Below are 17,989 nucleotides of genomic sequence, written 5' to 3'. Positions count from 1 at the left end.
CATAATATTTTGCCTTATGATCTCAGAGTCTTTCACGTGCCTTTTTGCAAACTCCATGTGTGCTGTCATGTGCCTTTTTCTCAGGAGTGGCTTCCGTTTGGCCACTCTCCCATAAAGCCCAGATTGGTGAAGTGCTGTAGAGACTGCTGTCCTTCTGCCAGGTTCTCCCATCTCAGCCAAGGAACTTCTGTCAGAGTTATCATTGGGTTCTTGGTCAACTCCCTGACCAAGGTCCTTCTTGCCCGGTTGCTCAGTTTGGTCGGAAGGCCAGCTCCAGGCAGAGTCTGGGTAGTTCCATATTATTTCAATTTTCTAATGATGGAGACCACTGTGCTCTTGGAAACTTTCAAAATTCTAGAATTGTTTTATACCCTTCCCCAGATATATGCCTCATCACAATTCTATCTCGGACATCTACGGACAGTTCCTTGGACTTCATGGTATAGTTTCTGCTCTGACATGCACTGTCAACTGTGGAACCTTATGAAGACTGTGTTTCTTTCTAAATCATGTTCAAACAATTGAATTGGCCACAGGTGGACTCCAATCAAGTTGTAGTGACGTCTCAGGGATGATCAAAGGAAATTGGATGCACCTAAGCTCAATTTGGAGTGTCAAAGCAAAGGGGTGTGAATATTTATGCAAATGATATATTTCTGTATTTCATTTTCAAAACATTTTCAAAAATGTCAAAAAATTCACTTTGTCATTATGGGGGATTGTGTGTAGATGGGTGAGAGAAAACATACATTCAATCAATTTTGAATTAAGTCTGTAACACAACAAAATGTGGAATAAGTCAAGGGGTATGAATGCTTTCTGAAGGCACTGTATATGAAAATAATGTAGGCCAACATACTCCACTAGATCAAACACAATAATGGTATCAAACCTCTCCTGTTCTTGCTGGACAAGAGGGATTAGGTAGCACTACTCACTGCATTCCCTGAAGAGAACAGAAGATTATCAGAAAGTAAACAAAATGCACCGCTGGTTTTTCCCCTTCCCCACATCTTTTTCCTGATACGCATTATTACACTGACACCTGTGTGTAACATGTGGAATTTAATGTATTTTCATTTGCCATTTGTTTCCTCCTAAACAAGGTGCAGGGCCTGGGTGCGTCGTGCGTCTGCTGGGAACGACGTAAGGGAACGCCAGCTGCAGAGTTACAGTCTGCTGTGCAGTCCGAAAATATGCTGTTAAGCTCCGGCAGTCATTGTTATAAATATAAATCAATTCATTTTTCACTCCTCCCTCACTGCGTTTTCAGTTTAACGTGACACTTTCATATGGTGTCAGCGAGAAAAGTTGCAGAGAAAAAGGATAAACATTTTGCAAGTGTTACCAGACCACAGTGTAAGATTTCGTTCATGCTCTATCTGCAAAATGTGTAGTTGTTTTAACCTAGTATACTTCCCACGGTTCACTATGTTTTTTTCCTGGAAATTAATGGTTTTGTATTGGTTTGGCTTATTGGTGCTATTATTGCAAGGCTTACACAATGAGGCCAGAATTTCATCACATACTGAGTACAACGTTTGAAGATGTGGTGCTATACTACAGACCCAAAATGGGTTCAATGGCTTGCTTCATAAGGTTCTCTATAGAACCCTAATGAACCTTGTTCACAGTGCACACCTGTTTTCCTCTTCTAGACAGAACAGTATGGCTTGTTTCAGATACAGTGCATTTGGAAAAAAAGATGAGTTGTCAGCTTAGCTAGGCTTTAGGATGCTTAATAAATCCGTCAAATTTCATATGAATTGTTAATCAACCAATCGAAGGTGTTTAGAACCGTCTCAAGAGAAGCATAGTGTGGTGTTCACTGAAAAACATGAATTTAATGATATTTTAATGAGTCTAAGATTAAATCAAAAAAGTAAGTTGATGCTACTGTAAAGCAAGCTCGATTTGGAACACAATACACAGTATTCCAAGAGCAACCTATCTAATGGACATAGGTTAAACTATTTTATGCTGAAACTGGTATACATCTGAAATGAATTTATTTAGCATTCAATAAGCTTTAATGAGCACAACACCGCATGCTAAAAATAGTTCACACAAATTGCATGATTAATCTGCACCAGTCTGTAAACTTGACAGTAATAATAACTCAGTCATGCTCTTTGTTAATTGCTCTCAGTATGTTCCCTATACAGAGTAATACTAAACAGTAGCACAGTGGATATATCAGTTTAAATTAATTTAGCTACAGTTTACAGACACAGCTCTAGTGAATATCCTCAAACATGTTAGATACTCCACAGCAATGTTTTCCAGTGCTGTTGCTGTGCTTATGCTTACTACTGAGTCCAACAGAGGAAAAACAAGAAGGAGGAAGCCCTCTGACCAGACACTAACTGTCAAAATAAAAATGATGAAATCTGCAGAGGGTAAGCATGACCCAGTGGATCTCCCATGCCAGTGCTTGTGCTCCACTCTAACCACAAATCTAAATGATGACCCTAGCTTGCTTGGATGGCTGGCTATCCAAGCCCTGGCCCCCCGGCCCCCTCGTCTGGGGCCAGGGCCAGTATGCATGCTGAGCTGTTTTTATTTTTATTTATGGGGGTAGTATAATTGGGCAGATAAAGAACGCGGGCGGATTAGGAGCGGAGTGACATGTTTATCGTGCGCTCGGATCAGGACCTGCCGCGAGCCACAGGTGCAGAGTTTTACATGAGGGCCGATTTATGGTGGCCAAAGGCGAGTGGGGAGGAGGAGGAGGTGGAGGAGGAGGAGGGGGAGGAGGAGGAGGAGGATATTGCCCTCTGCTGGGTGGATTTAAAATTGCCTAATGCTTCAATTTGGCCTAAACCCTGATTTAGGACTTGGGACTGTGTTCCCAGACGTAGTCTAATGTATGAAAGTGCTTTATAGTCCAGAAATTGATTTTATTTTATTTATTATGATGATATACTTGTCATTTCATCCCAGTGATCTTGATTTTAGATCAATAAATGAAATAAAGGTCCATGGGAGTGAAGAAGATGTTCCACATGCTCTTCCCATTTTAACATTCTGGGTATCTCTTACATCCTCTCTTGCCAAATCACAGGATAATATCAAATGACTAACAATAACGGCAATAGCAGACTAAAAAGATTGGCAAACTATGATGCATTTTACGTAGCCATTTGTTTGCTATTACTATTTATAAGTTACAGTATTAATTACGTTATTACCATTATTAATATTACAGTGCAGGTAGATTTTATGAAATGATAAGAGATCCTCTTTGATAAATCTCAGCGAAGCAATAACTGTGACACAGATGTTGGATCTTAATTTGAGCCAGTTTGCTACAGTAGGAAGATAATCCTGCAGCAACAGGAAATGTGAATTATAATTAATGGACATTTTTTGTAGGAAAGTTTTTGCTACAGCAAAATTGACAGCAACAGTAGAGTGATTAAATTAAGATCCTACATCTGTAATTGGATTACTTCATAAATCCCAGAGTTACCACCATTTTGAATAGACTGAGTTAGCATTAGCAGAGTGTGTTGTTGCATCGTGTGCAGAGCTTCCCACCAGTGCTACATACACTTGTCCAGCCATAATGTTAAAGGGGACAGTGTGGGCTGCATGGTATTTGGGTGTTCTCTGACTTTAATGTAGCTAGCTCGGCAGCCTTTACTAGCAGGCAGAGAGAGGCCAGCCCCCGGGGCCTCCAGGGCCCAGTAAGAGGGTGGCAGGTCCACTTTATCACCTTCCTCCGCGTGAACTCTGGCTGAACCGGGCCGCCACCAACCATCCTGCTTTTATTTCCTTGGCATCTGCCCTGTTCCCGCATGAGACATAAGGTGAGTCGCCTTTTGTTTTCCACCTCCTCGCAGCATCTGCCAGGCCATCTTTAGTACTTTAATAAGACCCACTCACCCCCGCCTGCCTGCCTGGATGCCCTCAACCTCCCTCCATCCCTTCCCCCTCCTGCTGCCTTCACTGCTGCCACCACTAAAGATGGAGGGAAACAGTGTCCCGACTGCGATGCAGACGAGGGCTTTTGCACTCCGCTGGGTTATGCATCTGAGGGGCGGCGAGGGAAAATAGTGAGGCAGGAAGCGGGTTATACGAGGGTGCAGATGTGTCTCATTTATTTTATCCGGTTCGTCACATTTTCTTCCACTGCTTCTCTCTCCATCCACTCATAATTGTTTTACTGCTCTGTCATTGTCACTGTCACTGTCACTCTCTCTCTCTCTCTCTCTCTCTCTCTCTCTCTCTCTCTCTCTCTCTCTCTCTCTCTCTCTCTCTCTCTCTCTCTCTCTCTCTCTCTCTCTCTCTCTCTCTCTCCTTCTCTCTCACACACACTCTCTCTCGCTCTATCGCTCTCTCCCTCCCTCACTCTTTCCCTCCCTCACTCTTCACAAATATGCCTGCAACCATGCCCTTTCCTCTTCAAACTAATTACCTCAGTTACCTTGTACCCACAACCCCTCGGGACTCTAACAACTGTCAGACCAGTATTATTTTTGAAATTTAAACAATCATCTTACGTGCGCTGCTGCTAAGATCCTGGCCTTTTCGGCAGCTTCGACCTTCAGTAATTAATACCCCTGGGCCCATTATTGGCAAAGCCTTTATCCTCCGGGCCAAGAAGCCTCTAACCCGCTAATTACGGGCAAGCAGCTAATCTTCTAGCTCCATGATTGACAGGTACACCTATTCTACTAATTGCCTGTTGCAGACAACACCTGGTGAACTGTATCGTCAAGGGAGACTGGATAGTACTGAGAACTCCTGTGGGTCTCGTGGGAGGATAAACAAGTGTGTGTGTGTATGTTTGTGTGCACTTCGAGTTATGGAAAAAGAGAAAGCCGAGGCCAGGTTGAGCTGTGCTTTCTGAGGTGAGTGTATTAAGACAAGCTCCAGTCTGCATTTTTATTTGGTGTGTATCTAACCCTACGATGAACACCTCTTTGTATGAAAACAGACAACAAAAACACCATGACAATTTAACTACCTAGCCTTACGGTTGAATTCCTTTTCTGAGTATGGTGGTTACTTCTGCACGAAAATCTAGCTTCTATATTTGAAAAAAATGCTTCACTCAGGCATTGATTGTACATGAAGAAACCCCATCAGAATAAAATTAGATTGATTTAAGCAGACCCCTGCAGATATCTTAAGTCTTCAAATGGTCGACCTTTGAATTATTATTCATACTTACAGTACACTTTTTTAGCTAATGAAAATGATTTTTACATTTTGTTTCAATTCATGCACACGTATGAATTAGAGGAAACAGAGAACTAGGAATAAAAGAAAAACAACGTTAGTCATATCTCAAAATGTTTGGATATTTTGCCTTTTTACGACATTATTTCTTGTTTCAGCTTTTCTCAAATCATCCCACTTAATAACGCTTAATGATGTTGAGAATCACCTCTGCCTTCAAATGAAATACGAAGTGTGATACAGAGGGATCAGAGGAATGAGAGATACTATATTTCTCTCACTGCTCACATGGAAACATACTCCATTTGAAATGCTCTGGAAAGTGTAATATAATTACTTTTTGTTCAAAGTTGACAGGTCAATAATTCTCATTCAAGTGAGGCAGGCATAGAATGGAGAAAGCAGCATTGGAGAATACTTTACAACAAGGACCACATATACAAATCTGCTAAGGGGTTCACACCTGCAGCAATAGTATTAGTAAGTAGTATTGACTTACTGCTACTGATAAAACTTTATAAGTAGAAGAATAAGTGGAATAAGTTTAAATAGAATAAGTCAGGGTGATTTCCGATTCAGCTCACTCTTTGACAGCTTGAAGCGCTAGCTGAGAGGAGGACAGTGGGCCTCTGTGTCTCCAGTCAGGGGGTTGTGGGAAGTGCTGTCAGTGGTCTTCACTTTGACAAGGCTGGCGGGGTAAAGGCCGAAACGTGTGACTAGTGTGAGCACGCAGCATGGGGCACGAGAAATACAACAAGATACAACGCCAGGCTCAGACACTTCCTTAGTCCAGAGGGACGTGGTGCGCCACCATGTTTTGCAAATGTAACCCGTCACCCCCATGGCTCTTGACCTTAGACTTGCAGGGCCAGCGATGTGGGGAGCATCAGCACACCAATGGATCTAAATAACATTATGATGTGATTACCATACCGCCCTCGGAAAACAAAGACCCACTCACTCAGTCTCCCCCTCCCCTCCTCCCTCCAAGACCAGATCCACTGCACTACAGGGATGCCTTGGTGGCAGTAGTACATCACTGGAAGTCACAGGGTCTGACTCATAGAAATAGAATGAATAGAAAGGGCTTCTCCATTCAAGTCAATGATGGCATAATGGGTGGACTGGCAGCCATTTTGAGTGTACCCATGCTAGGAAGTAAAAGCAGGAAGTGTACTCTTCAATCTGTGCTGTAATTTGTTGAGTCAACTCAACTGACATTACAAAAAATACATTCCATTGCATGAGCCACATCATCTAGCATATGAACATTCTACATTACCATGGCAATCCAGGATCAGTTGATATAACATTCCAAAATACCACGGAAATTATTGCATCACAATACCAGGCAGCTATTGCAAGTGTACCGATGAGTTTACCAGTCAAAATGCTAGGTTTAGAGATTCCAAGCCCATTTGAATTTAATTGAATTTATTTGGGGTAACAGACATACACAACAAAATGTACAATGTGGACCCGGAGGATATAACTTGAAAGTATTAATTAAAATGCTTGTTTCTAAAGTAGTCCTCGATGGTAAAAACAATAACACATATAATGATTAAAAGGCAAGAAAAAATTACAAACAACCATAAATACATCCATTTATATTGACATTTTAAAAAATGGCACTATTCACTGCACTTTTCCCTAAACTTAAAAATCAACCATATTAATTTCACATTAAAACAATCTATTCATTGCACATCATACCTATCATTCAAATAAATACACCTGACCAGCAGTAGGGGGCACAAAGGGCAGAGGAGTGGTTTCTCTTACCTAGACAACCTTGTCCAAATGAAAAATGTGTCTGCTTTTTAAAGCTATATCTACTTTTTCTTTGCTTGATCTCCAAGGAGAGGCTATTCCATATAGACAAATGCCTGTATAGAAAAATGTGCTCCTCGCAATACTGTTAACTCTTGGGATTTAACAAGACATAACACTAGCTCTGGTATTGTAACTGTGTTGGTTATAGACCATATCAATGTGGCTTTTCATATAACCAGGGTTCACGATCATTTAAGATGTCAAACATAAGATTAAGTTTAAGTTGGTCCACTCTGGACTCCAAAGGCAACAGGCCCACCTCCTGGGACTCCTGTACCCCTATGTGGGTCCTAGGGGAGACATTCAGCATGTACCTGATAACATTCTATTTCTATGGTCTGACTTCTCTGGTCAGCCTCTCTGCTGGTAAAAGTCTCTATGATTCTGGTTACCGTGCCTGTGTGACTGATAGTGCCAATGGTCTAGGAGCTGTGGTATTTCTACTAGCAATTCGATTTTCTGAGATATGTAATGACACTGTAAATACACAATATCCTAAATAATGTCTTACAGCCTACTAAACTAAATATCCCTAATATATATAGCAATGTCTTGACCTATACAAATCTAATGGGCTGCATAAACTCTCTCCATTCTTTTATCATTTTCAGAGTTGGTTCCTTCTTGAGTCCTGGTTGCCAAAGCAGTTAAAGTTCAGTTCCCGATGGTGGTGACTCCTTCCTCTGAAGTCCAGAACTCTTGATGGGTGCCTGAATGCAAACCAAAAAGTAAGAAAGTAACGTTTCAACCAAGTGCCAATGAAAACATCAGTCTTCTGGGTGACCATGTCAGCCCCAGCACAGATCAACGGTGAAACAATACCCTTGACGGGAAAGGGTTGACCTGAAACTTAAAAAGACGACCGGAGAGATAGATTAAGGACCGCTGGCAACACAAGGGAATGGCAATGTAAGCTACACTGGGACTACCAATGGGCACAGAGGCGTATTTCTTGTTCAGGAATTGCAGCGTTACCACTTGAGTGCAGTCATTAGAAGCTAAAGTGTTATGCGAGACGATGTTAGATTAGAACATTGTCCTCATCACGTTTCTTGTTACTGAAATGGAAAATAGGAATATCATGGAAACATTGTGTAAATCGACAATGACATATCATAATGTACAGTAAAGGTTGATGAATGAATTCTCTATCATCAGCCAACCTTGTCCAGGTTGAGTGTGTTGGAAACACTGAGTGGGTCTGAACCACTAGGGTGTAGGTGCACAGCAGTCAGGAACCCTGAAATGAGCGCCTCATTTATCAACATTCTTCAGAAAAAATGATTTACAGTTGAAGTCGGAAGTTTACATACACTTAGGTTGGAATCATTAAAAGTTGTTTTTCAACCACTCCACAAATTTCTTGTTAACAAACTATAGTTTTGGCAAGTCTGTTAGGACATCTACTTTGTGCATGAAACATGTACTTTTTCCAACAATTGTTTACAGACAGATTATTTCACTTAGAATTCACTGTATCACAATTCCAGTGGGTCAGAAGTTTACATACACTAAGTTGACTGTGCCTTTAAACAGCTTGGAAAATTCCAGAAAATGAAGTCATGGCTTTAGAAGCTTCTGATAGGCTAATTGACATCATTTGAGTCAATTGGAGGTGTACCTGTGGATGTATTTCAAGGCCTACCTTCAAACTCATTGCCTCTTTGCTTGACATCATGGGAAAATCTAAAGAAATCAGCCAAGACCTCAGAAGAAAAATTGTAGACCTCCACAAGTCTGGTTCAGCCTTGGGAGCAATTTCCAAATGCCTGAAGGTACCACATTCATCTATACAAACAATAGTACGCAAGTATAAACACCGTGGGACCACACAGCCGTCATACCACTCAGGAAGGAAACGCGTTCTGTCTCCTAGAGATGAACGTACTTTGGTGCGAAAAGTGCAAATCAATCCCAGAAATACAGCAAAGGACCTTGTGAAGTTGCTGGATGAAACAGGTACAAAAGTATCTATATCCACAGTAAAATGAGTCCTATATCGACATAACCTGAAAGGCCGCTCAGCAAGGAAGAAGCCACTGCTCCAAAACCGCCATAAAAATGCCAGACTACGGTTTGCAACTGCACATGGGGACAAAGATCTTACTTTTTGGAGAAATGTCCTCTGGTCTGATGAAACAAAAATAGAACTGTTTGGCCATAATGACCATCGGTATGTTTGGAGGAAAAAGGGGGCTGCTTGCAAGCCGAAGAACACCATCCCAACCGTGAAGCACGGGGCTGGCAGCATCATGCTGTGGGGGTGCTTTGCTGCAGGAGGGACTGGTGCACTTCACAAAATAGATGGCATCATGAGGAAGGGAAACTATGTTGATATATTGAACCAACATCTCAAGACTTCAGTCAGGAAGTTAATGCTTGGTTGCAAATGGGTCTTCCAAATAGACAATGACCCCAAGCATACTTCCAAAGTTGTGGCAAAATGGCTTAATGGCAACAAAGTAAAGGTATTGGAGTGGCCATCACAAATCCCTGACCTTAATCCTATAGAACATTTGTGGGCAGAACTGAGAAAGCATGTGCGAGCAAAGAGGCCTACAAACCTGACTCAGTTACACCAGCTCTGTCAGGAGGAATGGGCCAAAATTCACCCAACTTATTGTGGGAAGCTTGTGGAAGGCTACCCGAAACGTTTGACCGAAGTTAAACAATTTAAAGGCAATGCTACCAAATACTAATTGAGTGTATGTAAACTTCTTACCCACTGGGAATGTGATGAAATAAATAAAAGCTGAAAAAAAATCATTCTCTCTACAATTATTCTGACATTTCACATTCTTAAAATAAAGTGGTGATCCTAACTGACCTAAGACAGGGAATTTTTGCTAGGATTAAATATCAGGAATTGTGAAAAACTGAGTTCAAATGTATTTGGCTAAGGTGTATGTAAACTTCCGACTTCAACTGTATCTACTCATTGAATTTGCACAGATGTCTTCAATGGGTGGGTATGCCCAAGGGGCACTGTTGATTTTGGTGTATGTGTGTGTGTGCGTGCGTGCAGGGGTGAAGTATTGGGGTATAAAGGGAAGGGTAGACCTGAACAACAACAGAAAGGGCACTTAGGGTTAAGTACCTTGCTCAAGGGCACATCAACCGAATTGTTTTCTCACCTAGTCAGCTTGGGATTCGAACCAGCAACCTTTCGGTTACTGGCCCAACTGCTCTTAACCGCTAGGTCACCCCACCCCCTCTAATGCAAGTCTACATTTCACAGGTATTGCAGGCTTTTTTGGTCCACTTCATGCAGACCCCAGAGGCTCCATTTTCAAAACCCATTTCCACCAGTCTCCCTGCCTCTACCTCTAGCATCACACTGGGCAGCCCAACCTCTGCAGAGGATGTTCAGGGGGACATGCATGGACCAGGACAGTAAAATAAGTCAAAGGACTGGAAAAGTAGACAGAGGGGAACCCAGAGTCTCCACCATAGCATGACATCTGTGACCATTCAGATCCGATGGTCTCCTTTCTGGATGTCTACCCAAGGCTTCTCGCTAAATACGAGCTAGATATCCTCTGTGTAAAAAACTTATTACGTCTCAGTAAACATTGGGTCTTTTGTTGAAAGTACTGTTTTGTGAAATCTCACTCGAAAGTGTTCTTTATCATTCTTTTGTGTTTTTCTTTGTTTGTTTTCTTTACTGACCGCAGGAAATGTCTTTATCGCACCCATAGGTTTGTCAGTCAGTCTCAGGCAAGCGAAAACTTGTGCGGCTACATTTTTGCTGAGGTGTCTTGGGAATTTGAGCTTTGAGAAATCTGTACCGATTTTAAACCTGATAGATTTTCTCAGTCAAATACACGTTGGAGAGATTTCCCTAAAAAACACTATTCATTTCATAATTGGCAAGATATCTCTTTTTTTCTTTTGAAAAACATTTCATTTTGACCGACCCAATAGGTATACACTTTGTGGTTTAGAATTCCACTCTAATAAGATATTAATGTCGTTCCATTGCAGGGTCCAAGCAGGGAGACCTAGCACTGCCTAATTGCGCAAGCTACAGCTACTGAAGCAGATGCTTTATTATTCAAACCCTATCAAACAGACTTGGGTGACCGCACTGTGTGCCTGGAAATGCTGTAGGGTCAATGACATGCAAATATTTGCATGTTCCGTAGCCTCTGTAACACAGAATGAAAAGGAGAGGAATACTTCATCATGTTGTGTGCATATAATATAATTGTGTCTCTGGTTGGGTGCAGTCTGTTTGAATTTAATTAGGAGCGTACTTACAGCCCCAATATTCACCTAATGAAGCTCAATTGTGCGGCTGTTGCACAACTAACATCCAAGTGATGAATGTGAGGCGTCACTGTAAAGATGATAAATCTCACTCTACCCCTCTGGACATAAAAAAGACGCCAGTTTTCGTGGCATCCAACTGGGGGAGCGAAAGCACAGATTCATGGGTAAATGAGACCTGGTTGTCTCCCTGGTGGGTGGGAGCGGAGTGAGGTTTCGTGGGAAGTTGTGTGCGGAAACCACACGAGGGGCCGGAGCACGCACCTACACACACACACACACACACACACACACACACACACACACACACACACACACTGCTGAAATGTCAGGCCCCAGAAGAGGGGACCTATCTGACAGACAGAGCATAGAATACAATACAAATATGAGAAGGAGTCACAGAGTACACAGGCTTTTATGAAGTAGAGCTAATGTAAATATGAAAACACACAGGACTGGGATGTACACCCACGCACTGGACATCACTGGTTATTTGAAGAATGTATGTCCAACATAATGTATAGACAAAATATTAAAATGACAAATGCTTCCCAGTTTTGTGTATATACAGTTGAAGTCGGAAGTTTACATACACTTAGGTTGGAGTCATTAAAACTCGTTTTCAACCGCTCCACAAATTTCTTGTTAACAAAATATTGTTTTGGCAAGGCGGTTAGGACATCTACTTTGTGGATGAAACATGTAATTTTTCCAACAATTGTTTACAGACAGATTATTTCACTTATAATTCACTGTATCACAATTCCAGTGGGTCAGAAGTTTACATACACTAAGTTGACTGTGCCTTTAAACAGCTTGGAAAATTCCAGAAAATGATGTCATGGCTTTAGAAGCTTCTGATAGGCTAATTGACATCATTTGAGTCAATTGGAGGTGTACCTGTGGATGTATTTCAAGGCCTACCTTCAAACTCAGTGACTCTATGCTTGACATCATGGGAAAATCAAAAAGAAATCAGCCAAGACCTCAGAAAAAAAATTGTCGACCTCCACAAGTCTGGTTCATCCTTGGGAGCAATTTCCAAATGCCTGAAGGTACCACGTTCATCTGTACAAACAATAGTATGCAAGTATAAACACCATGGGATGACGCAGCCATCATACCGCTCAGGAAGGAGACGCGTTCTGTCTCCTAGAGATTAACGTACTTTGGTGCGAAAAGTGCAAATCAATCCCAGAACAACAGCAAAGGACCTTGTGAAGATGCTGGAGGAAACAGGTACAAAAGTATCTATATCCACAGTAAAACGAGTCCTATATCGACATAACCTGAAAGGCCGCTCAGCAAGGAAGAAGCCACTGCTCCAAAACCGCCATAAAAAAGCCAGACTACGGTTTGCAACTGCACATGGGGACAAAGATCGTACTTTTTGGAGAAATGTCCTCTGGTCTGATGATACAAAAATAGAACTGTTTGGCCATAATGACCATCGTTATGTTTGGAGGAAAAAGGGGGCTGCTTGCAAGCCGAAGAACACCATCCCAACCGTGAAGCACGGGGGTGGCAGCATCATGCTGTGGGGGTGCTTTGCTGCAGGAGGGACTGGTGCACTTCACAAAATAGAATGCACCATGAGGAAGGAAAATTTGGTAGATATATTGAAGTAACATCTCAAGACATCAGTCAGGAAGTTAAAGCTTGGTCGCAAATGGGTCTTCCAAATCGACACTGACCCCAAGCATACTTCCAAAGTTGTGGCAAAATGGCTTAAGGACAACAAAGTCAAGGTATTGGAGTGGCCATCACAAAGCCCTGACCTCAATCCTATAGAACATTTGTGGGCAGAACTGAAAAAGTGTGTGCGACCAAGGATGCCTACAAACCTGACTCAGTTACACCAGCTCTGTAAGGATGAATGGGCCAGAATTCACCCAACTTATTGTGGGAAGCTTGTGGAAGGCTACCCGAAACGTTTGACCCAAGTTAAACAATTTAAAGGCAATTCTACGAAATACTAATTGCGTGTATGTAAACTTCTGACCCACAGGAAATGTGATGAAAGAAATAAAAGCTGAAATAAATCATTCTCTCTACAATTATTCTGACATTTCACATTCTTAATTAAAAGTGGTGATCCTAACTGACCTAAGACAGGGAATTTCTACTTGGATTAAATGTCAGGAATTGTGAAAAACTGAGTTTAAATGTATTTGGCTAAGGTGTATGTAAACTTCCGACTTCAACTGTATATATATATATATATATATATATATATATATATATATATATATATATATATATATATATATATATATATATATATATTATATATTTTTTTTTTGCCCCCACATGAACTGTTTGGAAAATGTATGACTATGAGTTTACTATGCCAGCTTGACCATATGACACTTATTATGCTTATTCTCAAAACCCAATTCAGAATGTCTCCTAACCTGCTATCCACTACAACAAAGAGTAAAATACACGACTCATAGTCCCCTTTAAAAAAAAAACAAAGGAAACTGGTTTCAACCTTTCAAATGTTTCTTTTTTCAGCAGCCTGAAAGGGTGATTTCCTTCATTCTCCTCTCTCTCTTCCTTTCTCTCGTCCTCTCTCTTCTCCTCTCTCTTCTCCTCTCTCTCCTTTTTCCTCTCTCCTCCATCTCTCTCAGCTCTGTCCTGCGTAATGACACAGAGCGAGACTTAATGCACCTACCAAGACAGTGATTATCACCTCTGTAATCCTACAGTTCATTAGTCTCCCTACTTAATAATTAAGTTAGAGAAGTGCCGTGGTCCGGTGAGACACTCCTCACTAATGCACATATTAACAATAAAGCCTATGTTGGACTTAAAATGTGCCATAGACTGCCGTAGACTCTCAGGATCCCTGCTTTAACACCGTCTGGAAGGACAGGGAAGGCCCAGAAAGGTGGGTCTCCTCACTTCACTTGTTAGTGGCCATTTTATTGGCTTTGTCAATCAACTGTGTGGCATGGGCTGAGGTTAACGAGCAGAGGTTGTTTGCTTAATTGAACTTTATGTTGCCATAGGGGAATTCTTTGGAAAGTGCTTTTTAAACAGTCCCTAATGTTTCCAGAGTTTCTCTGGTATGTGTGTAGTGGAGTGTGAAGTGGAAAGCTTGTGCAGTCACTACCACTACACAGTGCAATAATGTACACTCCAAAAGGGTTCTTTGGTTGTCCCCACAGAATAACTTTTTTTGGTTCCAGGGAGAACCCTGTTTGGTTCCACATAGAACCCTTTTGGGTTCCGTGTAGAACCTTCTGTGGAAAAGGGCCTACATGGAACCCAAAAGAAGTCTACCTGGAACCAAATTGGGTTCTTCAAAGGCTTCTCCTATGGGGACAGCCGAAGAACCCTTTTAGGTTCTAGATAGCTCCTTTTTTTCTAAGCGTGTACCATGTCAATACGTTATTGTTGATGGTTAACTCTTCTCGGAATTAAGGTTGACCTGCAGACAAAGATGTTGTTGATCTGAAACATGCAATTAAACTCAGAGGAATACAGGATGATTGTGGAAATCTGAAACCCCCGTCGCCCTTTTTCAGGCAACAAAACGGGAAATTAACATCTCTCAATACTTTCCAAGCACATACCCTCAAGCTACGCCTTGACAGCCTTGAAACCCAGAAACATTGTGAGAGAACTGACACACACGGACACACACACGCACGCACATACACACACGGACAAACACACACACACGCGCACGCTTGCACATACACTAAACACACACACACACACACACACATTGAAACCCAAACACTGTAATGTAATCATTAAACATCTCTCTCTCTCTCTTTCTCTCTTCTCTCTCTCTCTCTCTCTCTCTCTCTCTCTCTCTCTCTCTCTCTCTCTCTCTCTCTCTCTCTCTCTCTCTCTCTCTCTCTCTCTCTCTCTCTCTCCTTGTCTCAGAGGGGTGACAGCCTTCATGCATAATGCAGAGGAAGAGTTTGACCACTGGCCTGTGGCTGATTGGCCATCTGGGGTCGAGAGGAGCATTGGGGTAAAGCTACCTCCATCTCTGCCTGGCTGACTGACCTTCTGGACCTCTGAAACCCCAGCAGAGTAGCCTCAATAACCCCCTATACAGTCTGGGATCAGACCTGACCACCAAACAGCTCTCCTTCTCCTGGTCAGCCAGGAACAAACTGATCAATCCCTCAGTGGTGAGGAGCGAGAAGATTACTTATAGGAGTGGTAGGGATAGTGAATAGTACTTTGTTTACCTTTCTGATTACCTTTCTGTTTACCTTTGCTCTGCAGTTGGAGACAGAGAACACAAACCAGTCTCACTACAGTCTGACAGAATACACTTGTCCGGCTCGAAGGACCATGTTTGCAATTCTGTGCGGGGGGCTATAAAGTGAATATGGTTACATTCATGTATTTAAAGATGCCTATTAGACCTTTCATTGCCCCACTAAAGTCTTACTTGTTTTCCATCCGCCAATTTGCTTTGAAAATGGGTTGAGGTAGTGGGGGCGATTCTGACTTTATTTTTATTTTTATGGAGACATATAGCCATGATTTATTCAAATGACAAACGTCTCCTTTCTATTTTTTTCCTGAGGTATTAGTCATTGGGTGCTAATGTCAGATTACTTTACTAGCCATTCTGGCTTTGATAAATGACTGAGACAGGCAGTAAAAAATAGATCAAAACCGCTGGGATGAAAAAAAGGGGACGGAGTAGAAAGGCCTTTAAATCATTTCCCTGAAACGCCCAACAGGGCTGGAAAATACCCCACGCTACTCCACTGCCACGGCTAATCAAAGCGGAGAGAGTGATTAGAGGGAGCGGATGGTGTAGTTACATTCTCTTTCTACCTTAACAAGCCATTATCCCTCCTGCTGCACTAGAGGCAATGCACACTGGCTCGCTGGGTGAAATACGGAACACTTCACTGTGCACACTGTATCATAAGGCCATGCCGTGGAACACAAATTAAGATGTTGGATTGTAAATATGTAATTTAGGACAAGTGGTGTACCCAAAGGTATAGTGAGGGCCAGACAGATTCCGTAGGTGCACGATCTCCATGCACCCCACTGAAAGAATAAAGAAAGCCCAAAAGGTTTTACATTTTATAAATAACATCTGTACATATATTGATAAGAGGCTATTCCCAATGTATTATGTTGGCCCTATGTATTATCAAGGGTGTTGACTGGAGTTTACAGATGAATTTGTTCTGAGAAGAGGAATTAATTATCTAAGAGGGTAACCTCAGCACACCAAACTTCTAGTTTCATTTTTCAAACTAAGCATTCGGTCAAACAAACTTGTTATTGTACATTGTTCGATTAACGTAGAAACGAAGAACTGCTTTCTTATAGAAGCCTTGGATAAAAATATAGAGGCTGAGCTTATATTACACAACAGTATTGACAATGTTTTTTAGATACATATTACATGACCATATTATTGATAATGTGCACAACACAATTGTAATTTCATAAAATCATGCAAATGATTGTCTTAGTGAATTAGCATGGGCAACATACCTTCCAGATGAAGACGTCCCTCATATCCTATAATTCCCACATGCAGCAATTACTAGTGTGCTAGCAGATGAAGTTATGTTTGGCCATAAGCAAGTTATCCTTCAGCCAGTCATTGAAAAGCAGAGAACTGAGATATAAGCTCTGAGCCCCAGTGAATGTAATCCATTCTAAGTAGACAGCAACACTCACTCAATACAGAGAGAGAGAGAGAGAGGGGATGCTTGTATTTACTGTCCTAAGAGCTTACTAGGTTAGAGCAAAGAGCCAAAGGGGTGAAGGGGGAGATAAGCAGCAGATAAGTCATACTGTATTTAACCTGTGGTTGACTGGGGTGTAGGGTATGTGGAATCCAGGCATACATATGTAGGATCATAATTTGATGACCCTATTGCAGGATAACTTTCCTGCAATGTAGGAGATTTTAAACTTGTAGTGTATTTGAGGTTTAAGAAGGCTTCTGAAGTTTGTAATTTCCACTTTGACATTTCAGACTTGATTTTCCCTTACAAAAAATGTATTAACCTCTACAGAAATGTCCATTAATTATAATCGACCTAGTAATTGTAAAAAAAGCTGGCCCATTCAACCTGATTGGCCTGCAGCCCAGTCAACCACCCACTCATGTCAACCAGTCAGGACGCTAGGATGCACTGCAGGGCTCTGCCCTCAACACTTCATACTAGTGTGTGTTTACATGCCGTTGCAAGAAGAAGAAAGTGCTGACGGTGATGGACTGTTCAGTGTTCGCATGCTGTTTCCTAACCAAAGTGTTGTGTGCATCCATTGCAATAAGTAAGTGTTGGAAATGTTACTGCGATAAGATTGGGTGCAATATTAACGAGGGTTAGTGATTTTACCGTGTAGTGTACCTGTGTAAGATAGGTTTGTTAGCCAAGTTTGCAGTGTTGTTTGCTAGCTTCATGCTAATGCTAGCATTGTTTGTTTGTTTGTGCCCGTGCATGCTACCTCATTCAAGTATCATTATTCATTTCTACAAGTATGTCTATTGGGTGCGATTAGCCTACTCATTAGTATTGTGTATTAGCAATGTTGTGTATAACTTGCATGCCCCCGCTGTCATATGTTTACATCTGCAATATGTATAGCCTCTTGTGTAGTAGCTGGTGCCATTCTACAGATTCTAGAAGTTTCCAGAATGTTCTAGCTCTTTCTGTGTGCCAGCAGATGCGCAGAAGCCCTGAGT

At 41.7% G+C, this 17,989-nt stretch overlaps 1 long non-coding RNA gene across 1 annotated transcript; it reads right to left on the bottom strand.

Annotated features, from left to right (window-relative positions):
• Positions 1-7,041: 7,041 nt before the first annotated feature.
• Positions 7,042-16,957, bottom strand: LOC311107425. Its single transcript, XR_014610431.1, has 3 exons — positions 16,786-16,957; positions 13,787-13,932; positions 7,042-7,733 (listed from the first exon to the last, which is right to left on the bottom strand). It is a non-coding gene; the product is annotated as an uncharacterized lncRNA (long non-coding RNA).
• Between the last annotated feature and the right edge of the window lie 1,032 nt (positions 16,958-17,989).

The sequence above is a fragment of the Coregonus lavaretus genome (genome assembly GCF_964263955.1).
Source record: "Coregonus lavaretus genome assembly, chromosome: 32".
Taxonomy (NCBI): Eukaryota; Metazoa; Chordata; class Actinopteri; order Salmoniformes; family Salmonidae; genus Coregonus; species Coregonus lavaretus.
This window is presented reverse-complemented; position numbering and strand designations above follow the sequence as displayed.